The following is a 24,174-nucleotide window of genomic DNA, read 5'->3' on the forward strand; positions in this document are numbered from 1 at the left end:
GGAAAAAGAAAAAAGTCAAGAATATCCAGGGAAATAATTAAAAAAAAAATCACAGGACTGTGGGTTATTGGTACCAAACCTGGAGCTTTAGTATAAAGTAGCAGTTATCAAAACTATCTGGTACTGGCTAAAAATAGAGTGGTAGATCAATGGAATAGGCTAGGCACAGGAAACACAGTAGTAAATGACACTAGTAATGTAGTGTTTGATAAACCCAAAGACTCCAGCTTCTGGGATAGGAACTCAGTATTTGACAAAAACTGCTGGGAAACTGGAAGATAGTATGGCAGAAATTAAGCATGGACCAACATCTTACACCTTATACTAAAATAAGGTCAAAATGGATACATGATTTAGACATAAGATGTGATACCATAGGTAAATTCGGAGAGAAAGGAATAGTCTACCTTTCAGATCTTTGGAAAGGAAAACAGTTTATGACCAAACAAGAGATAGAGAATATTATAAAATGCAAAATGGATGATTTTGATTACATTAAATTAAAAAACTTTTGTACAAACAGAAGAAATGCATCCCAAATTAGAAGGGAGGCAGAAAGCTGGGAAACAATTTTTATGGCCAGTACTTCTGATAAAGGCCTCATTTCTTTTTTTTTTCTTTTTTTTTTCTTTAATGTATGAGGTATTTTATTTTTTCCGTTACATGTAAAGATAGTTCTCAACTTTTGTTTATACATGCTTTACAATTTCAGATTTTTCTCCCTCTCTCCCTTCCCTCCCCCCTCCCCTAGACAGCAGGTAATCTGATATAGGTTATATCCATATCTGATATAGGTTATATCTATACATATAGATATAGATATAGATATATACACACACACACATATATATATACACATAATAACATTAATCCTATTTCTGCATTAATCCTGTTACAAGAGAAAGAATCAGAGCAGTGATGCAAAACCTCAAAATAGAAAAAAAAACAAAAAACAACAGCACCCAAAACCAAAGAAATAATACGGTTCAATCAGCATCTATACTCCAGAGTTCTTTCTTTCTTTTTTTTTTCTTGGATTTGGAGATCCTCTTCTATCATGAGTTCCCTGGAACTCATCTGTACCATTGCATTGGTGTGAAGAATATAGTCCATCACAGTAGGTCAACACTCAATGTTGATGATACTGTGTACAATGTTCTTCTGGTTCTGCTCATCTCACTCATCATCAGCTCATGTAAGACCCTCCAGGTTTCTCTGAACTCTTCCTGCTCATCATTTCTTACAGCACAATAGTATTCCATTGTATTCATATACCACAACTTGTCCAGCCATTCCCCAATTGATGGGCACCCCCTCAACTTCCAATTCCTTGCTACCACGTAAAGAGCAGCTATAAATATTTTTGTACATGTGGGTCCCTTTCCCCCTTCCATGATTTCTTTGGGCAAAAGACCTAAAAGTGGGATTGCTGGGTCAAAGGGTATGTACAGCTTTATCGCCCTTTGGGCATAATTCCAAATTGCTCTCCAGAATGGTTGGATCAGCTCACAGCTCCACCAACAATGCATTAGTGTTCCAATTTTCCCACAGCCTCTCCAACATTTATTATCTTCCTTTTTTGTCATTTTAGCCAATCTGATAGGTGTCAGGTGGTACCTCAGAGTTGTTTTAATTTGCATCTCTCTAATCATTAGAGATTTAGAGCATTTTTTCATATGGGAATAGATAGCTTTGGTTTCTTCATCAGAAAACTGCCTGTTCATATCCTTTGACCATTTCTCAATTGGGGAATGACTTGGATTCTTATAAATTTGATTTAATTCCCTATATATTTTAGAGATGAGGCCTTTATCAGAAGCACTGGCCTCAAAAACTGTTTCCCAGCTTTCTACCTCCCTTCCAATTTTGGATGCATTGCTTCTGTTTGTACAAAAGATTTTTTAATTTAATATAATCAAAATCATCCATTTTGCATTTTATAATATACTCTATCTCTTGTTTGGTCAAAAACTGTTCTCCTTTCCAAAGATCTGATAGGTACACTATTCCTTTCTCTCCTAATTTACCTGTGGTATCACCTCTTATGTCTAAATCATGTATCCATTTTGACCTTATTTTAGTATAAGGTGTAAGATGTTGGTCTATGCCTAATTTCTGCCATACTATCTTCCAGTTTTCCCAGCAGATTTTGTCAAATACTGAGTTCCTATCCCAGAAGCTGGAGTCTTTGGGTTTATCAAACACTACATTACTAGTGTCATTTACTACTGCATTTCCTGAGCCTAGCCTATTCCATTGATCTACCACTCTATTTTTTAGCCAGTACCAGATAGTTTTAATGACTGCCGCTTTATAGCAAAGCTCCAGGTTTGGTACCGCTAACCCACCTTCCTGTGAATTTTTTTTCATTATTTCCCTGGATATTCTTGATTTTTTGTTTTTTCCAGATGAATTTTGTTATTATTTTTTCTAGCTGTATAAAATAATTTTTAGGTAGTCTGATTGGTATGGCACTAAATAAGTAAATTAATTTAGGCAGTATTGTCATTTCTACTATATTAGCTCTGCCTATCCATGAGCAATTGATATCTTTCCAATTATTTAGATCTGATTTGATTTGTGTGAAGAATGTTTGCTGATTGTGTTCATAGAGTTCCTGGGTTTGTCTTGGCAAGTAGACTCCCAAGTATTTTATATTACCTACCGTTACTTTAAATGGAATTTCTCTTTCTATCTCTTGCTGCTGGACTTTGTTGGTCATGTATAGAAATGCTGATGATTTATGTGGATTTATTTTATATCCTGCTACTTTGCTAAAGTTGTTAATTGTCTCAAGTAATTTTTGACTTGATTCTTGAGGATTCCTTAAGTATACCATCATATCATCTGCAAAGAGTGATAGTTTTCTTTCCTCCTTGCCTAGAATATTCCACTTCATTGGTGGTAACATCACCCTTTTCATTTTTGATACTGGTAATTTGGTTTTCTTCTTTCTTTTTTTTAATCAAATTAACCAATATTTTATCTATTTTATTGGTTTTTTTCATAAAACCAGCTCTTAGTTTTATTGATTAATTCTATAGTTTTTTTGCTTTCAATCTTATTAATTTCTCCTTTAATTTTCAGGATCTCTAATTTAGTGTCTAATTGGGGATTTCTAATTTGTTCTTTTTCTAGCTTTTTAAGTTGCATGCCCAATTCATTAATATCCTCTTTCTCTTTCTTATTCATGTAAGCATTTAGAGCTATAAATTTTCCCCTAAGCACTGCTTTGGCTGCATCCCATAGATTTTGGTATGTTGTCTCATTATTGTCATTCTCTTGGATAAAGTTATTGATTGTTTCTATGATTTCTTGTTTGGCCCATTCATTCTTTAGAATGAAATTATTTAGTTTCCAATTGATTTTCATTCTACTTTTCCCTGGCTCTTTCTTACATGTAATTTTTATTGCATCATGATCTGAGAAGGATGCATTTACTATTTCTGCCTTTCTACATTTGACTATGATGTTTTTGTGCCCTAATACATGGTCAATTTTTGAAAATGTGCCATGTACTGCTGAGAAAAAAGGTATATTCCTTTCTATCCCCATTCAATTTTCTCCAGACATCTATCATGCCTAACTTTTCTAGTAATCTATTCACCTCTTTCACTTCTTTCTTATTTATTTTTTGGCTAGCTTTATCTAATTCTGAGAGGGGGAGATTCAGATTCCCCCACTAGTATAGTATTACTATCTAATTCCTCTTGTAACTCATTTAGCTTCTCCTCTAAGAACTTGGATGCTATACCACTTGGTGCATACATATTTAATATTGATATTACTTCATTATCTATAGTACCTTTAAGTAAGATGTAATTTCCTTCCTTATCTCTTTTAATGAGATCTATTTTTGCCTGCACATTGTCTGAGATAAGGATTGCTACCCCTGCCTTTTTTACTTTAGCTGAGGCATAATATATTCTGCTCCAGCCTTTTACCTTTACTCTGTGTGTATCCCTCTGCTTCAAATGTGTTTCTTGTAAACAGCATATTGTAGGGTTCTGGTTTTTAATCCACTCTGCAATTCACTTCCGTTTTATAGCAGAGTTCATCCCATTCACATTCACAGTTATTTTTACTGACTGTCTATTCCCCTCCATTCTATTTACCCCCTTTGTACTTTTCCCCCCTTCTTTCACCCTATTCCTCCTCACCGACGTTTTACTTCTTACCCCTGCCTCCCCCAAACTGCTCTCCCTTTTTATCACCCCCTCTCTTTTCTTTACCCTTTTCTCCCTTGCTTTTGTTCTCCCTTCTATCAGTCCCCCCCCTTTCCCTTCCCCTTTTGTTTCCCTAAAGAATGAGTTAAGTTTCTTTATCCCAATGAACGTATATGTTATTCCCTCTTTGAGTCAAATCTAATGAGAATAGGGTTGTGTAACGATTGGAATAATGCCACCTGCTGGATACTTACTGTAGAAGAGTTCTGCCCATGAAGGGAAGGTCTTTGAGGGCAAGACCAGGAGTCAGGAAGTGATGCGGACCAGTGGGAGGAGGAAGGAAGAGACTGGCGTTGACTCTGGGGCTCTTTCCTGAGGACGCTGGCGGAGAAGGGAGCTAAAAATGTGCTCTCCCTTTAATAGATAGAAATCTAGGCCTTTCTCTCTCTCTTTACCAAATTCTTATTCTCCTTAATAAATGCTTAAAAGTCTAACTCTTGCTAAAGCTTGTAATTGATTGGCGACCACTCATTAGATATTTTAGACAGTTTAGCTAGAATTTTACCCCTTAACAGATGGCTAACCACGAAGAGGAAAGCTAAACCTCAGTCTTCTGATCTTCTGGTTGGGTAAGAAATTTCCCCTACGCTCTCCCTTTAACTGCTGAGTACTGGCGTACTGGCTGTGTTTCCCTTTAAATTTTTTTGAATGGACCTTTTAAACTCCCTAATTATCCTATTTTTTTATTTTAGTCTGTTTAACCAGACAAATGGGAGATAAGATCATGTTAATGCTTTGTTTTTGTGGATTTTCTATTTTTTTTTTTATTTTTGTTAAAAGAGCCAGCAACTTACTCACAACAAGGAAATATCTCTCCCTCTCCCAACCATGCTTTTTCAGAGAAACCTGAAGAGATTCCTGCAGCTTTTCCCAGTTCTAACACAAATTGTTGCTTTAATTTTGCATGCCTGGAGGCAATGACCCACCCTCTAGAAGCTTTTAATCCCCTAGCACCTAGAGGCAAAGTGGGGGAAGAGGAATCCAGGCCTGAGTTCAAAATCAAGTCTGATTCTAATTGTGCTGGTCCCTCCCCTCTTCTCCAGACCCCACCCTCTACTCCTCCCATGGCCAAGCCCATTACTTCCCCTGCCTGGGAAGTCCAGAGATCTGATGCACATGCTCAACTTTCTGTAACTACATTTGCAGCTTCAGGCTCAGCCCTTCCCCAGCCTGGATGTGCTTCTGAGACAACCTTAGAAAGCCCTTTAAATTCCACATATGCCTGTTTTGTTCATAATTTTGCTAACCTGCTTTTGTCTTTAATTAGTATTCTTATAAAGCATTTGTATGGTGAAAAGACTGACAGACAATATAGAGGGGTTAAAGAAGAAAACCTTAAGCTGAATAAGGATGACAATCATCACCATAGTTCAAGACTCCGCTTCTTTTGCCATGGAAGGGTATATATTGTACAGAAATGTAGAAGTAAGCAGCAAGGTATTGATATGAGTATTGGGGATTTTAGATACCGAAATCAGAAGTGTTCTGAATTCACTCAGAGTATTAATGTCAGTTCAGAGGTTACATAGAATTTCTATGCTATTACACCTACATTTTGAAATTAATGGTATGGGTTTATTTTCATAGAGATTTTCATGCTTTTGAGATTGTGTTTTATACTTAGTTTTTAAAACAAGGAGAATATTTGTAAAAGCTTTTTATAGTCATGTGATCAAGTTTATATTTTATAAGACTCTTATTAATATTAAATTCATATTCATTTAGATTTCCCTAGTTTGAATTTCATTGTCTTTTATTATTCCACGTGTATTTTCTTCTATTCATTCATCTATCTAATTTTGAAACATGGTTTTGATTTCATAATACAATGTTAATTCTAGGAGTATTGTGCTCCCATATTCTGAGTTGTTTGTTTTTGTTATTTTTTTTTCCTCAACTGATTATTTGATCAAACTCTTTAAAGCATTTCCCTGGCAAATTGGTTGCCATGGCAAGTGTAAATTGATTCTAGAAGTATTATTTTTGATAAGCATTTTCCCAAAAAAAAAAAAGAAAGAGGGGAACATTTGTAAAAGTTTTCTTTTTTCAAAAAAAACAGTTTTCTTTGAGATTCTGTTGTGCTTTAACTTGTATTTAAATATGTTCTGATTTTTCACAAAAGTAATTGTATACTAAGTAAAAAAAAAGGGTATTATTTGAAATTGTTGCATAATTATATATTATATTTTGAGTCAAGATGTATTCACATTTTTTGCAATCATTTATTATCCTTAATTTTACATCCATATGAGACTTGGATTATGGGAACTTATCATTTAAGACATTAATTGCCTTTAGTCTGAGTTATCAGATGCCAGTTGGCCAAGGTGCCATCCAATCACAAGAGGAATACATGCAAGAGCAGACACTGAACTGTCACATGAGGGGAGACATGCATGAAGTCAAGGTATGGCCGAGAGAACGGCTTTTGACAAATGTTGAGGTTGGATTCTCTTGGTTTAATATTTTATTTTATTTTTCCCCACAATATTGTACAGATGGCTGGAAGTATTCATCCCACCCATCTCACTTCTACACCTGGCTTCTATGCTCCCTCCTATATGCCTGATGCCATGGACATCTTAATCCCATGCATCTGATTAAGTCTGATTCAGTTTCTTCCAATATGTTTGGTGGCATGGACATATATTCCATCCACCTATTTTAAGCCTGGCATACTGTATGGGCAGTACATATTGCTCAAGTGTGGGAATGCTCATATCCCATCATTTCTCTGTTCTTTTATGGTAACCCCCATAATTATCTCAGGTGTCATGATAAATACAGTGTTGAATTTGGCCTTGACACCTGTTACCAATTATATTAGATTTTTTAATTTCTCATAATGGCATGAGGATAATTAGGCAGATGATGCAAAAAGTGATGAAACAAAGATAAAAAATTATTTTTAATAATTAATATCGCAGCAATTGTCTTCTCAATTACCCTCCATAAGGGGGGGACTATAGTAATATAATTTTAAAGAATGGTTCAATTTTTGTTTTATTATATATTTCATGTGTAACAACTAAGATTCTGAATTCCCTTAGACATGTTTTTGAGAACTTTCATTGTTTGATTTGATTATTGACAAAGCTATTTTAAAGTTGTGTTAAGCTCAATTTTGTAGGAAATGTTCCTGGCTGATTACCAGCATCCACACATCAACCCCTGAAAAGACTTCCATTCCACGACTACACCTAGAGGACATCTGAGAAAAGACTTTCAGAGACTTTAAATGAACAGTTTTGATTTGTTGTTTTTGTTGTTTTTTTTCTCTTTCTGTTATAATATACACCATCTGTAACATGTATTCTCTGCAGAGGCCCTCCCTTTGCAAGACTAATGTCAAAGTGTCGGTTCATGAGGACAAAAAAAAAAAATCGCCCCTCTGGACAAAACTTTCCTCTCTTCCTTTTCTATATTGTTGTTCACATATTATTAGTTAGCAATAGTTATTATATTCTTTTTACTGTTCCGTCAAGGAAACATTTTGTTTCTTGAGGAACAACAGGGGGGACTGTAATGATTGGAATAACGCCACCTGCTGGATACTTACTGTAGAAGAGTTCTGCCCATGAAGGGAAGGTCTTTGAGGGCAAGACCAGGAGTCAGGAAGTGATGCGGACCAGTGGGAGGAGGAAGGAAGAGACTGGCGCTGACTCTGGGGCTCTTTCCTGAGGACGCTGGCGGAGAAGGGAGCTAAAAATGTGCTCTCCCTTTAATAGATAGAAATCTAGGCCTTTCTCTCTCTCTTTACCAAATTCTTATTCTCCTTAATAAATGCTTAAAAGTCTAACTCTTGCTAAAGCTTGTAATTGATTGGCGACCACTCATTAGATATTTTAGACAGTTTAGCTAGAATTTTACCCCTTAACAGTTGAAACCATGTTCCCCCCTCCTTTCTTTCCCTCTATTGTAATAGGTTTTTTTCACCTCTTCATATGATATAATTCATCCCATTCCACCTCCCCTTTCCTCTCCTCCCCATAGACTCCCTTTTTAACCCCTTAATTTTTTGTATCATCACATCAAAGACAATTTATATTTATACCCTCTATATAAAGTCCTTCTCTCTGCCCAAATACATTTACAGTTCTTAAGAGTTATGAGTATTATCTTCCCGTGTAGGGATGTAAACAGTTTAACATAATTGAGTAACTTTTTTTTCCCTCTGTTTACCTTTTTAAACTTCTCTTGAGTCTTGTATGTTAAGATCAAATTTACTTTTCAGTTCTGGTCTTTTCATCAGGAAACATTGAAAGTCCCCAATGTCATTGAAAGTCTTTCTTTTCCCCTGAAACAGAATGATCAATTTTGCTGGGTAATAGATTCTTGTCTGCACTCCAAGCTCCTTTGCCCTCCGGAATATCATATCCTGAGCCTTGTGGTCCTTTAATGTTGAAGCTGCCAGGTCCTGAGCAATCCTGACTGTGGCTCCATGATATTTAAATTGCTTCTTTCTGGCTGCTTGGAGTATTTTCTCCTTCACTTGATAATTCTGGAATTTGGCTACAATATTCCTTGGAGTTTTCCTTTTGGGGTCTCTTTCAGGAGGTGATTGGTGGATTCTTTCAATGACGATTTTATCCTCTGATTCTATGATATCAGGGCAGTTCTCCTTAATAATTTCCTGGAATATGGTGTCTAGATTCTTTTTCTGGTCGTGGCTTTCAGGCAGTCCAATGATTCTCAAATTGTCTCTCCTTGATCTGTTTTCCAGATCAGTTGTCTTTCCAATGAGGTATTTCACATTTTCTTCTATTTTTTCATTTTTTTTATTCTGCTTGACTGATTCTTGGTGTCTCATGGATTCCTTATCATCAAACTGTCCAATTTTAATTTTTAAGGAATTGTTTTCTTCAGTGAGATTATGCCCCCTTTTTTTCCATTTGGCTAAGTGAATTTTTTAAGGTATTGTTTTCTTCAGTGAGATTATGCAGCTTTTTTTCCATTTGGCCAAATGAATTTTTTAAGGCTTTGTTTTCTTCAGCTTCCTTTTCCAAGCTGCTGATTCTTTTTTCATAGTTTTTTTGTTTTGCTTTCATTTCTCTCCCCATTTTTTCTTCTACCTCTTGCAATTGATTTTTAAAATCCTTTTTGAGCTCTTCCAGGAAGGCTTTTTGTTCTTGCGACCAATTCACCTTCCCTTGTGAGGCTTCAGATGTAGACAATTTGAGGGTATTGTCCTCATCTGAGTTTGTGTTGGCTTCTTCCCTATTGATACAGAAGCTCTCAATGGAGAGGGCTCTTTTTTGCTTCTTATTCATTATTGCAGCTTATTTATTTATTCTTTAATTGAGGTCTGCTCTGGAGGCACCAGGGTCCCTGTTTTGGGCTTCTTGTGCAGGTGTATAGGTGCTGTGTGACCGGGCTTTTACTCTGAGGCCTTTATGGTGTGTGGAGATCCCCCGCCCTGCACTTCCTGTCTGATTGTGCTCGGCCAGCCAGGCGCCAGACCCCGGCGTCTGATCCAGCCGTTCGTGGCCCTCTCAGCCGGTGCAGGTATGTTTTTCCACTGTCCTTCTTGGCCACCAGATTTTTGAACCAGGTTCCGGGAGCCTCAGTTGTTCGGCTGTGGCCTGCAGCTCCTGCTGACTTGCCCCGTCCCCCTCGGTGCTGGGTTGCTGCCCTGCGCTGGGGCTCCCTTTTGCCTAAGTCAGACCGACCTTTTCCTGAAGTCTTCTAAATTATCTCTGGTTGGAGGACTGTGTCTCTCTGTCTCTTTGCAGGTTCTGTAGTTGAAGAATCTGTCCAGAGGCTTGATTTAATGTTCGTTTTGAGGGAACAGAAGGAGAGCTCAGGCAGCTTGCTGCTTCCTCTCCGCCATCTTGGCTCCGCCCCTCAAAGGCCTCATTTCTAAAATATATAGGGAACTAAATCAAATTTATAAGAATCCAAGTCATTCCCCAATTGAGAAATGGTCAAAGATATGAACAGGCAGTTTTCTGATGAAGCCAAAGGTATCTATTCCCATATGAAAAAATGCTCTAAATCTCTAATGATTAGAGAGATCCAAATTAAAACAACTCTGAGTTACCACCTGACACCGATCAGATTGTCTAAAATGACAAAAAAGGAAAATAATAAATGTTGGAGAAGCTGTGGGAAAATTGGAACACTAATGCATTGTTGTTGGAGCTGTGAATTGATCCAACCATTCTGGAGAGCAATTTGGATTTTTGCCCAAAGGGCTATAGAGCTGCGCATACCCTTTGACCCAGCAATACCACTTTTGGGTCTTTTTCCCAAAAAGATTATGGAAAGGGGAGAGGAACCCACATGTACAAAAATATTTATAACTGCTCTTTATGTGGTGGCAAGGAATTGGAAGTTAAGGGGATGCCCATCAATTGGGGAATGGCTGGACAAGTTGTGGTATATGAATGAAATGGAATCCTATTGTGGAGTAGGAAAGGATGAGCTAGAGGTGTTTAGAGAAACCTGGAGGGTCTTGCATGGGCTGATGATGAGTGAGATGAGCAGAACCAGAAGAACACTGTACACAGTATCATCAACATTGAGTGTTGATCTACTGTGATGGACTATATTCTTCTCACCAATGCAATGGTACAGAAGAGTTCCAGGGAACTCATGATAGAAGAGGATCTCTAAATCCAGGGGAAAAAAAAGAACTGTGGATTATAGATGCTAAATGAACCATACTATTTCTTTTGTTTTTGGTGCTGTTGTTTTTCTATTTTGAGGTTTTTCATCATTGCTCTGATTTTTCTCTTATAACATGACTAATGCAGAAATATGTTTAATGTTATTATGTGTATTTATATATGTGTGTGTGTATATATATATGTATATACATAATGTATATATATAAATATATAACTTATGTCAGATTACCTGCTGTCTAGGGGAGGGGGGAGGGAGGAGAGGGAGGGAGAAAAATCTGAAATTGGAAAGCTTGTATAAACAAAAGTTGAGAACTATCTTTACATATAACGAAAAAAAAATAAAATACTTTTTAAAAAAAAATCAGGCAAGGCTCTGGACTTAGGCCCTTGAGTAGGGGGACGGGGCAGGCTCTAGAAGCCCTAAAACTCATTATTTTCTCATATAAAAACAACAAATGCAAAAGGATGGAAAGAAAGGAGAGAAGTAGTTCAGCTTTTTTTAGTCAACACATCATCTGAGTCTGATAATATGTGAATTTTTACACAGTCATAGTTCCCCATCTTTCTGATAAAGGAAGGAAGATACATTTCCTCACGAGACCAAACTTTGACTTTCAAAAAAATGATCAGTCCCCTAGCTATCAGAAATCTTGGAAATACCTCCTGAATGCCTTTTCCCATGGCTATCACAAATATAGACGTTTGAATCATCTCACTTCATTGTATCCTGTAAATGTTTAAGTTTACCTTCCAGAATGATAAAACTTTGAGCAAATCAAGAGACCCAGTATTTGAAGCATCTTAGCTGAACTGACCTCCAAAGACATCTCCAACCTATTTCTGCCTTGGGGACAAATGAAGTGTACAGGATACTTTTTTTTTTCATAAAATACCCTGAGTGACAAAAGACAAAAGCTAAGGGGGACATATAGAATCTACAAAGAGGAGGTAGGATGGTTGTACTTTTCTTCTAAATGCAGCAAAAGTTTTAAAATGATAGTCTGGAATAAAGAAGGTAAACTGTCATTTTTTTTCTTTTCAAATATAAGTTCTTTTTGCCTAGAAGGTATGATTTTATAATGATATATGAAATGTATTTCTTCTCTGCCAAATATACATGAGGAGTTCTGATTTGTGGAGCAATTTAATTTTAAAACCACTGCAAAAAGGTTTTAAAAAGACACATACAGATTTAATAAACACTACTCTCAGGGATTGACATTATGTTGCTTATAAATATTTTCCATGTTCTACAAATTTAACTCCAACATTAAAATAACAATAAAATATTGAAGGGACTGAATCTATTTATTTGAATTAAGTTTCTACATTATTTAATAAATCTTAAACAGGTCATTGCTAACATTCCATGAAAATTTGATTAACTTTATGAATCCTACAATTTAAAATGGGTAATATTTAAAATATAATTTAACCTAAAAATATCACATTCATACAACAATATTGCACAACATTTTAAACTGCATTTTAGAAAATTGATGTTTAAATGCTTACTTAAATCCCAACCTTTAAACTAAGATCTTTACTCCCTAATACACAAATCAAAGTATTCAATTTTAGACTCTGATTAGAACCAAGCAATTCAAACACTGGTTTATACACACACACACACACACACACACACACACACATATATGTATATATATATATATATACACATACATACAAATATATTTAGCTTGTCATTTTGCAGTTTAATAAATGTAGCATGTTTAGGAGATTTTATGATTTATTGGGACAACATAGATGTAATCCTATACCCACCTCATAATTTTACTGTGTATAGGATTCCCAAATTTCAGTAAAAGTTCTTCTCAAGGCTTCCTTGGAATGTGGAGGTGACTCTGGATTCTCCAGTTTATAACAACATTATTTACCATATTATTTTTTTCAGTTTTGAGCATGTGAAAAATTTCACTGCTGACTCTCTTCCTTCCAGGCCTTCTTTTCACCTTTACTACCTCAGTAGACTGATTGACCCTAAGGGCAATGGCTGACAAACTAGAGTAACATAGGATAAAAACAAAAACAAAAGGAAGTTAGTAGTTGGGAGACTTTTATCCCAGTATTCATTCTTCCACTAAGTAGGTATGTCACTGTGGTAAAAAAATATGAAAGTTTTTTAACAGTCGGTTAGGATAACTGAAAGACGCCAGTTTTTCATAAAAAGGCTGATGAGGCTGGGGCCAATGCTGTTAGAGCCTGAAAGCAGGGCAAGAGATCTTGCAGTTGATCAAGGCTACTGGGTTTAATAACCATTAAAGAAACATTTTGAGTACAAGTTGTTGTTGTTATTTAATTCCAAGCGACAAATAATTATTTTATTTCCTAGAAAATATGAACATTTTGATCTACCAGGTTAAATAAATGGTAGTTCCTAATTTTTTTTTAAATTTTACACATGTTATCCCTGAATTTCCCTTTATCCTGAAAAAGAATCCACCTTACATTCTTTAAAGACAAGTGAAGGCTTTCAATGAACAAGATGACCATAGTCAAAATTATGATGTTTGCATTCTATTTCTCCAGCTTCCCACTGAAGCATTGCTTTAATTTATATTCACTCTACTTCCTGATGTTTCAATTATCTTCATATTCTAATCTCTCATCAAAGTCTGTTATTAAAAAGGAACCTAAATCTTGTTTATACTTAACACCTCACAATCCCAGTGAAACTGCTCTCTCCAAAGTTACTAATGATCTAGTTGATAAATCTAATGACCTTTCTTCAATCCTCCTTTGCCATGACCTTTCAGAAGCCTTTGACAATGTTGATCACTTTCTTCTCCTTGATACTCTCTTATCTCTAGGTTTTTGAGATACCAATCCTGGTTCTGCTACCACCCATGCTACCAGTTCTTTCTGTCTCCTTTGCTGTCTCCTCTTAGATATACCTCTATATTATTTCACTTGGCAATCTCACAAGCTCCTCTGCTATTTCTGTACTGATAATTCTCAAATCTATCTATCCTGTCCCAGTCTTCTGCTGACTTCCAATATCAAATTTCTTTAAGACATTTTGAACTTGGGGTAAGCTAGGTAGTGCCCTGGATAAAGCACTGGCCCTGGATTCAAGAGGAGCTGAGTCCATATCCGGCCTCAGATAATTGACACTTACTAGCTGCGTGAACCTGGGCAAGTCACTTCACCTCCATTGTCCTGAAAAAAAAAGACATTTTGAACTGGATGTCCAATAGAAGTCTTAAACTCATATTAAACTTAAAATCTTAAATTTATGTTTAAAATGGAATTCGTTATCTTTTCTCCTAAACCTTTTCCCTCTTCTCACTTTCCTTATTACTATAGAGGGCAACACCTTACCCTCACAGTCTCTCAGGCTCTAAATCTAGGAGTAATGCTGGATTTCTCACTATTTCTCACTTCTTCTCCATATTCAATCTCTTGCCAAGGCCTGTGGATTTGACCTTTGCAACATCTCTTGAATACTACCCCTTCTCACCTTGGACCATGGTGTAGGCACTTATCACTTCATACTTGGAATATTGCCATAGCCTGTTGCTGGTTCTGCCTACTATAAGGCTCTTCCTACTCCAATGCATCCTTCATTATAGCCACTAAAGTGATTTTACTAAAGTGAAGGTCTCAGCTTGTCACCCCCTATTCAATAAGCTCCAGTGTCTTCCTTTTGCCTCTAGGTGCAATTACACAGTGTTCTGTTTGGAATTCAAAGCCCTTTATAATGTAGTCCCTTCTTACCTTTTCAATCTTCTTCCACCCTAATGAGTTTTCTTTGATTCAGTGACACTAGCTTCCTGGCTGTTTCACAAAGAAGATACTCCATATCTTACCTCTGAGCATTTTCTTTGACTGGCCTTCTTGCCTAGAATGATCTGAGCAGAGGCTCAGAAAATTGACATTCTTAACTTTTTTTAAGTCCCAACTAAAATCCTCAATTCCAGTGCTTAATTCCATTGCTTTTCTTCTGTTAATTATTTCCTGTTTATCTTGTATATAGTTGTTTTAAATATTTGTATATAGTTGTTTTAAATATTTGTTTGCATGTTGTCTCCCCCATTAGACTGTAAGCTTTTTTTCTTTTTCTTTTCTTTTCTTTTCTTTTCTTTTCTTTTCTTTTCTTTTCTTTTCTTTTCTTTTCTTTTCTTTTCTTTTCTTTTCTTTTCTTTTCTTTTCTTTTCTTTTCTTTTCTTTTCTTTCTTTCTTTCTTTCATTTTTTTTTGTGGGGCAATGAGAGTTAAATGACTTGTCCAGGGTCCCACATAAAGTAAGTGTCAAGTGTCTGAGGTCAGATTTGACCTCAGGTCCTCCTAAATCCAGGACAGGTACTTTATCCACATCACCACCTAGCTGCTCCCCTAGAGTTTAAGCTTCTTGAGGGGAGGGACTGTCTTTTGTTACTTTTTATTCCTCAGTACAAGGGCACAGAGTAGTTTCTAAATGCATGCTTATTAAGTGATTGCAGTGACCAATGACAGCATAAGATATTGTCCAGCTACTCCCAAATATATGTATTTTGATAATGGTCAAAACCTAAAAGGCATAATTTTCTAACAAATTTTACACATTGGCAAATGGATAGGAGAGGTATTTGTGTGTAGCTAATGGCCCTTAAAATAGTATCAACCTCTTACAAACCTGTGAGGCAGTTTGGCCTGGGTTACACAGAGATTTCAGGTACTTATTTTTTTTTTAATGTTTGCCACCTTTTTAGGATGTAAGAAAATCTTCCATATACAGAATGGAATATGGTAGCTTTATTAAGAATATTTATAAAGTCAATTTCTTAGAGACAACAAAAAAGCTGAGAAATAGAAAATGTCATAGGAACACAAAGCACTCACCAATAACAAGCAATCAAAACAAAGCAAACCCCCTTTAAGCTTAAATCAATCTAGCTAAAGAAATAAGCATGCAAAAGATAAGCCAGAAAATTTCTACTAAAAATAGTAGAAAATGTCTACTAAAGAAAATAAAGTCTACATTTCTGATGAAGATTCTTTCAATTACCTGGAGAATTAAGCTAGTGTTAATAAACCACCTACCCTAAAATGAACAGCCTAAACTGGCAACTTGAAGCAAAAAGATTCCAGCAAGATACCAGAGTGGATGGATGGATGGATGGTTATGCTTGTATTATATGTATACTATTAAAAGAACAGTTAATTGGTAATGACCTCAAATGTGAGCTTTATCACACTGGTTCCAAATCTTCCCAACATCACCTGCTTCAAATCTAACTAAAGAATTAAAAATTAGCAACACTAAAAGGGCAATGAAGTGGCACCTGGTGGTCAAAAGCAGGTTAATACATGTTATAAATAAAGCACCATGGGGAAGAAAGATAAAGTGAATGATGGAGTGAACAGCATCTTCAGGGAAATATATAATTGAAAAAGAAGTTGGAGTGGACATATATAGAAAGTATGAGGTTAAAAGGTTAGAAGAAATTAAGGAAGGTCCTCATTTCCTCCTCTTTGTCTATTTCTGTCTCCCTCAAACTTCCTTTTGGGAAATATAAACTCTTTAAAATTTTATGGCCCAGGAAGATGCAGATGAGAGGGAAAAAGAAGCCCTCTAACTCCCAGAGAGCTTAGCTAAGGATCTATTTTTCAGGCCTGTCTGATGCAGGTAGGATGGCTATAATCCAGAGGGCATGTCACAATATAATTCTTGGGAAGTAAATTCTGAGAAAGATAACAATTAACTTTTCAGTTCCATCTTTATAGGTCATCAGTTAGGTGTGACCTATAGTTTGAATATAGTTGTACTCAGAATCTCTCCCATTTCCAGAGTAATTTTAGACATTACCCTGTTACCCACACCTGAAACCTCATAGGCATATTCTATCACTACCACATCTTCTTATCCCATCACCTCTTATAACCAAGACACAGAATGGAGTACTATAGTTGAAAGTAGGCAGAACCTGGAGTAGAGGTCTGACTTCATATCCTGACTACTGGCTGTGGGACTTTTGACAAGTTTCACATTTTTTTGCATCTGTATCCCTAGCACTTAGTCCATCAAAAGAACAAAGGTTGGACTCTAGATGTATAAGAAACATAAAGGAAACCAGTGTTACTCTATCATAAAATATATGGAAGTAAGTAAAGAATGAAAAGGAAGAAAAGGGACATATTCTGAAGGATTTTGAAGGCCAAGCAGGAGATTTTGCACTTGAAACAAGAGATAAGAAATGATAGGGAAACACAGGATTTTATTGAGGGGGCTGGGGAGGGAGGAAGAGAAACTGGTCAGATATACATTTTAGAAAGATCATAGATAGGTGGAGCCAAGATGATGGGGAAAAGGCAGCAATTTTCCTGAGTTCTCCCCAAAACCTCTCTGGACACCTTTAAATAATGTCATAAAATGATTCCTGCCACAAAAGGATGGGGTAAAATTATTTTTCAGCCAAAAACAACTTAGAAGGTCAGTAAGAAAGGTCTGTCACACCTGTGTGACAGTGGAGGACAGTCCAGTGGAGGACCCACTAGCACAGACATCATCCCAGACAATTAGGAACAGGTCTTGGGAGCCACTAAATCAGTAGTGGTGGCAGCAGTGGCAGGGGTTGCTTCTGGAGCTCTCAGTCCACAGGCTGAAAGGGAATCAAAAAACTAATCACAAGGAGATTACAGGAGTCTCTTTGCTGGCACTGGGGGCAGAACTCTGTTGCCCTGCCCATCCTCATATCTGGGTCACAGGCCTGGGTGGCAAGCTCAAATTAGAATGGAGCACCAGCACAACAGAGGTCGTAGCCACAGTTGGAGCAGAGACTCTCATCACAGTTCCAGAGCATAAAGTAGTGCTTGTGGTCACTCACAAACCAGAATACAGGCCAGGAGAGTAGCAAACACACTTCTCCTTAGATCAAAACACCTTGGAAGAACTGGAAACTTACAGGTCCCTATAAGTATCTCTGAAAACAGCTGCATAAAACCCCTGAAGGACAATGCAACCTCCATCCTGAAAGCAAAAACTGGCCCCTCCCCCCATACACACATAAACACTTTTAAAAGTCAATAAATAAACTGGGAAAATGAGCAAACAACAGAAAAAATCTGACCATAGAAAGTGACTATGGTGACTAGTAAGATCAAAAAACACTAAGGAGAAGATAATGAAGTTAAAGCTCCAACATCCAAAGTCTCCAAGAAAAAAAAAAGTCTCACATCATGGAATAACCCAAAAAGAATTCTGAAAATCAAGTGATAAAAGTAGGAGAAAAATCGGGAAGAGAAATGACAGTGATTCTAGAAAATCATGGAAAAATGGATCAACAGCTTTGTAAAGAAGACACACACAAAAAATACTGAAAAAAAAAACCACCTTAAAAAACAGAATAGGCCAAATGGGAAAAGATGTACAAAATGCCAATGAGGAAAAGAATGCCTTGAAAAACAAAATTGGACAAATGGAAAAAGTGGTACAAAAGCTTGCTGAAGAAAATAATTCCTTAAAATTTAAATCTGAGAACATGTAATTAATGACTATGAGAAATCAAGAAACAATAAAAAAAAAAGTTAATGTGAAATACCTCATTGGAAAAATAACTGACTTGGAAAATAGAGCCAGGAGAGATAATTTAAAAATTATTTGACTAACTGAAAGTCAGGATAAAAAAAGAGCCCAGATATCATCTTTCAATAAATTATCAAGGAAAACTGCCCTAATTTTCTAAAACCAGGGGGTAAAATAAAAATTGAAGGAATCCACTGATCACCTTCTGAAAGAAATCCCAAATTCCAGAGCACCCAGGTCGAGGAGAAAATATTATAATCAGGCAAAAATAAACAATTCATATATCATGGAGCCACAGTCAGGATAACGCAAGATTTAATATGATTTAAAAATCAGAGGGCTTGGAATATGAGACTCCACAGGGCAATTGAGCTAACACTATAACTATGATGATTAAAATAATTATAAGCAACAAATCTCTGGGTAAATTATAATTAGGTTTATCAATCACAATGTCATAGGGTGCAGAGCACCCCAGAAGTTCTCTGGGGCACACCGAAGAATTTTGTCCTTGAGAGGCTAAACCAGAGGACAGATAGGCCTAGAGAGATAAGTGGAACCAAATTGGACTGAGCTAGCTTTGGATTCCCACCCTTCATTCTGGTCTCCCTTACCCCTAGGGAGATAATTTTGGGTGTGGCTGCAGCCTTTGTGTCCTGAAGAGAAATCCATAGCCACCCCTCACCCAATTCCTCCAGTCCCTGCTAGTGTGGGATGGTCCTCCCTCACTAAAGGAATTTTCCACAGACAGATGGTCCACCCCGATCAGTCCCCTATAAAAGTACCTGCAGGTCTCCTGCTCGAGGAGATTGGTACGTCTGAGCCATGTGCTTTGTGCCTATCTCCCCATGAGAAGTCCAAGGATTTCTGTCATGGTTTCCCTTCCCCTGTCTTCCCTTCCCTTGCTCCTAAATAAGCTACCACCTTATTCTAACTACTTTTGTGTGCAAGAGGGTGTAATTCTTTAAAGAGGAATTCCTAAGAACTCCAACTCCTAACCCAAACCCATACCCCATTTCCCCCATTACGACAACTAGTAAGAGATTGCAAAGTTGACTCTAACCTCTGATAGTTCAAAAAGAAAAGAAGAGAGCATGGCTGCTTCAGTTTTTTGTTTGTTTGTTTGTTTTTGTTTTTTTTTTTACTTTTTGTGGGGCAATAAGGGTTAAGTGACCTGCCCAGGGTCACACAGCTAGTAAGTCTCAATTGTGAGGCTGGACTTGAACTCGGGTCCTCATGAATCCAGGGCCAGTGCTTTATCCACTGTGCCACCTAGCTGCCCCTCTGCTTCAGGTTTTTATGCTTTTTTGGACAAGAGGTGGCCCTTTGAGCAACAATCAAATATGATTGGTCAACTTAATTTAGAGATAGTCTATGTTAAAATAGAGGACTATACCAGTCCACTACAAACCTTGGGCTAACTATTCAAAGAATACATATCCTTTTCAATAGGTGGGCTTGGGGCAGCTAGGTGGCACAGTGGATAAAGCACTGGCCTTGGATTCAGGAGGACCTGAGTTCAAATCCAGCCTCAGACACTTGACACTAACTGTGTGGCCCTGGGCAAGTCACTTAACCCCCACTGCCCTGCAAAAAATAAAAATAAAAAAATAGGTGGGCTTAATGACCCCTCCCTGTAGGAGAGGCCTTCTGTCTAAACCAAAGATCTGTCTCCTTAGCAGTCTCCACCCCAGAAAAAATTCCTAGATGGCCCTGACCAGGATTAGGGAGATTCAATTCAATCATACCAAGAAGGACTTTGGAATAGGTGAAGTTAATATTTTAAACAAATGGGGAGGGGGGAGGAAAGTCAGGACTGAACCACCAAGATATAGGTTACAAATAATAATTTCTCACAAAAAAAAGAATCACTCACACAGCAAAATTGAGTATAATCCTTCTGGAGAAAAAATAATGAAATAGAGTTTCAAGCTTCTTCATGAAAACACCAGAACTGAATAGAAAATTAAATACAAGATTCAAGAGAAGCATAAAAAGGTAATCAGGAAAGGAAAATAATAAGGGCCTTAACAAGGTTGAACTATTTACATTCCTGCATGGGAAGAAGAAACTTATAACTCCTAAGTACTTTATCATTATCAGGGCACTTAGAAGCAGTATATATAGACAGAGGGGACAGATGTGAATTAAATATGTAGAAATGATATATAAAAAATATAAAATTAAGGGGTGAGAATGAGGAATGCATTAGTAGAAATGAAAAGGGAGAGAAAAACTTTTTATAGTAAATGAGGAAGATAGGAGAGGTGGGAAGAAGGGAGAGAATGAACCTTACTCTTATCAGAATTGGCTCAGAGAGGGAATAATATACACATTCAGTTGGGTATATAAATCTATCTTACACTGCAGGAAAGTAGGTGGGGAGGGGGATAAGAGAAGGATATGGGGTAATAGAAGGAGGATTGGGGGAGGAGGTAACAAGAAGCAAAAACCTTTTGAAATGGGAAAGGATGAAAAGAAAGAAAAAGAATGGAATAAAGCAGGGCAGGAACAGGATAGAGGGAAATACATTTAGCAATTTTTTTCATGAATAAAAATATGTTGAAGCAAGTTTCTCTGATAAAGTCCTCATATCTCAAACATATATATATATATATACTTAAAGAACTGAATCAAATTAAAACAAATAAATTATTCCCCAACTGGTAATTAAAAGATATGAAGTTTTCAGTTGAAGTAATCAAAGCTATCTATAGTCATATAAAATACTCTAAATTAGTATTAATTGGAGAAATGCAAATTTAAAAATTCTGAAGTACTATCTCATACCTATTAGATTGGGTAATAGGATAGAAAAAGAAACTGACAAATGTTGGAGAGGATTTGGTAAAAAATGAGACTTTAATGCACTACTGAACTGTGAAGTGATTCAATCATTATTTAGAGCAATTTGCAATTATGCACAAAGGGCTATAAAACCATGCATGACCTTTGACCTAGTAATACCCCTACTGGGTCTTTATCCAAAAATAGATTTTTTTAAAAAGAAAAAGGACCTATATGTACAAAAATATTTATAGCAACTCTTTTCTGGTGGCAAAGAATTGAAAATTGAGGGTATGCCCATTATTTGCGGGGAGGGGATGGTGGCTGAAGAAATTGTGCTTTGTGATTATGTTGGAATATTGTTGTGCTATAAGAAATTATAAGCAGTATTCTCTCAGAAAAGCCTGGAAAGACATGAGCTGATATAAAATGAAAAGTCCTGTGTACACAGTAACAACAATATTGTAATATGATCAGTTGTGAATGACAGCTATTCTCAGCAATATAATGATCCAAGACAACTCTGAAGGACTTATGATGAAAAATCCTATGCATCCCCAGAGAAAGAACTGATGGTGTCTGAATACATATTAAAGCATAGTTGTGGGTTTTTTTTTCCACTTTATTTTTCTTGAGTTTTTGTTTTTGTTTTCTCTTACATATGTTTCTCATGACTACACATGTATATCTTATATTGAATTGCTTGCCTCCTCAATGTGGGAAGGGAAAAGGGGAGAGGATTTGGAAATCAAGGCTTTTAAAATGAATATTAAAATTGTTTTTACATGTAATTTGGGAAAAAATAAAGAAAGATCACTTCATTATGTAATTGGAAGAAGAGGATGGTCTCCAGTTGATAGAAACTTGAGACACAGAAACTAAACTACATACTGTTTCTATCATATTCTCTCTACGTTTGAGGTCATAACTAACTGCACCAGTTAGGTGGCTGTATGAGCAAAGGTATAAACAACAAGACTTGGCAAGAGATTATGGGTATATGAAAGAGAGAAAGAAGTCAAAGATAACACATATATGGTGAGCTCAAATTACTGGGAGGATGGTAGAAGGAAGAAAACAAAAATTTAGTGTCTGCAATGTCATGGAATGTGCTGTGTTTTATGAATATTGTCTTATTTGATCCTTACAAAAACCCTGGAGGCTAAATGTTATTTACAATTGAGGAAACCTACAATTGAGTTTAAGTGACTTGCCCAAGATCACAAAGCTAGTTTATTTCTGTCTAGATTTGGACTCAAGTTTTTCAGACTCCAGGCCAAGCAGTTCCCTCAACAGTAATTGGAATGTTGTAAAAACAAAGTATTGTGGAGCACAAATGGAGGAAGGAGGATTGGAAATAATGAATTCCTTTTTTAGACATGCTAAATTTACATAGCTACAGAATATCCAATTCAAATTGCCCAAAAGACATTTAAAATGTGAGGCTTATGGGAAGCTAGGTGTTGCAGTGAACAGAGTGCTGGGCCTAGACTAAGGTCTCATCTTCCTGTGTTATAATCTAGGTTAAGATACTTACTAGCTGTGTGACCATGAACAAGTCACTTAACCCTGCTTGACTTGATTCCTCATCTATAAAATGAGCTAGAAAAGCAAATGACAAACCATTCCAGTATAATTGCCAAGGAAACCCCAAATGAGGTCAGAAAGAGTTGGACATTACTAAAAAATGATTGAACTGGGGTGGCTAGGTGGCGCAGTGGATAAAGCACCGGCCCTGGATTCAGGAGTACCCGAGTTCAAATCCAGCCTCAGACACTTAAGGCTTATTAGCTGTGTGACCCTGGGCAAGTCACTTAACCCCAATTGCCTCACTAAAAAAAAAAAAAAAAAAAAAAAAAAAAAAAAAAAAAAGACCGATCAATGACAAATTTGAGGCTTAAGTTCAGTCAGATGCGGCATATATAAATCTGGGAATCATCTGCATAGACATGATATTTAAAATCATGGGAACTAATGAAACCACCAGGTAAAACAGTGAAGAATGACAAAAGAACAAGGATGCAGTCTAGGAGGGCACCTATAGATAATGACGGTGACCTAGAAGATTGAGAGAAAGAGACCTGAAGGAGTTTTTTGTTAATTAGGAGAACCAGAAGAAAGAAGTGTCTTAAAAATCTTGAGAGGAGAGAGTACCCAGAAAAAAGAGACCAACGGTATAAAAGTTTTTTAGAGAGAGCAAGACACATAAGAATTGAGAAAAAGCCATTAGATTTGGCAATAGAGAAATAATTGGTCACTTTAGAGAGATCAATTTGATTTTAATGGTCCACAGTGGTTTTAAAAGAGTGACAAGAAAAGAAGTGGCATCACCAATTATTGATGGCCTTTTCAAGATGTTTAACTATGAAAATGAGAAGATGAATAAGAGGAATAGTAGAAATAGTTGGACCAATGAGGGCTTCATAATGATGGAAAAGACAAGGACATATTTGTGGATAGCAGGGAAGCAGCAAGTAGAAAGGAAAAGATTAAAGATAAATGAGGGACTGGTGATGAGAGAAGCCCATCTGCTAGAAAAGCCAATACCAAATGAAATCAAGCATGCATGTAAAGGTGTTTGCTTTGGCAAGAAGAAAGAAAGAAAGAAAGAAAGAAAGAAAGAAAGAAAGAAAGAAAGAAAGAAAGAAAGAAAGAAAGAAAGAAAGAAAGAAAGAAAGAAAGAAAGAAAGAAGGAAAGAAAGAAAGAAAGAAAATCACATCTTCTTATGAGACAGAAATGAAGGAGAAGATAATGGTAGATGAAATTTGAGTAATATGGGATAAAGAAAATTGGGAGCTTCCAGTGAATGTCTTCAATATTTTTGGTGAAACATGAGGTAAGGTCCTCATCTGGGTAAATTGGGAAAGAGGGTGCCATAGGAAGCATGAAGTGGGATGAAAGTTTGGTATACTGGCTTTGATGAGTGAATTTACTAGGAGTGGTATTAGGTGTGGTGTAGTGTAGTGTAAAGTAGTGAATTCATTATGATTTACTTATAGCAAGATAA

This window comes from Dromiciops gliroides, chromosome 4 (genome assembly GCF_019393635.1).
Source record: "Dromiciops gliroides isolate mDroGli1 chromosome 4, mDroGli1.pri, whole genome shotgun sequence".
NCBI classification, from domain to species: domain Eukaryota; kingdom Metazoa; phylum Chordata; class Mammalia; order Microbiotheria; family Microbiotheriidae; genus Dromiciops; species Dromiciops gliroides.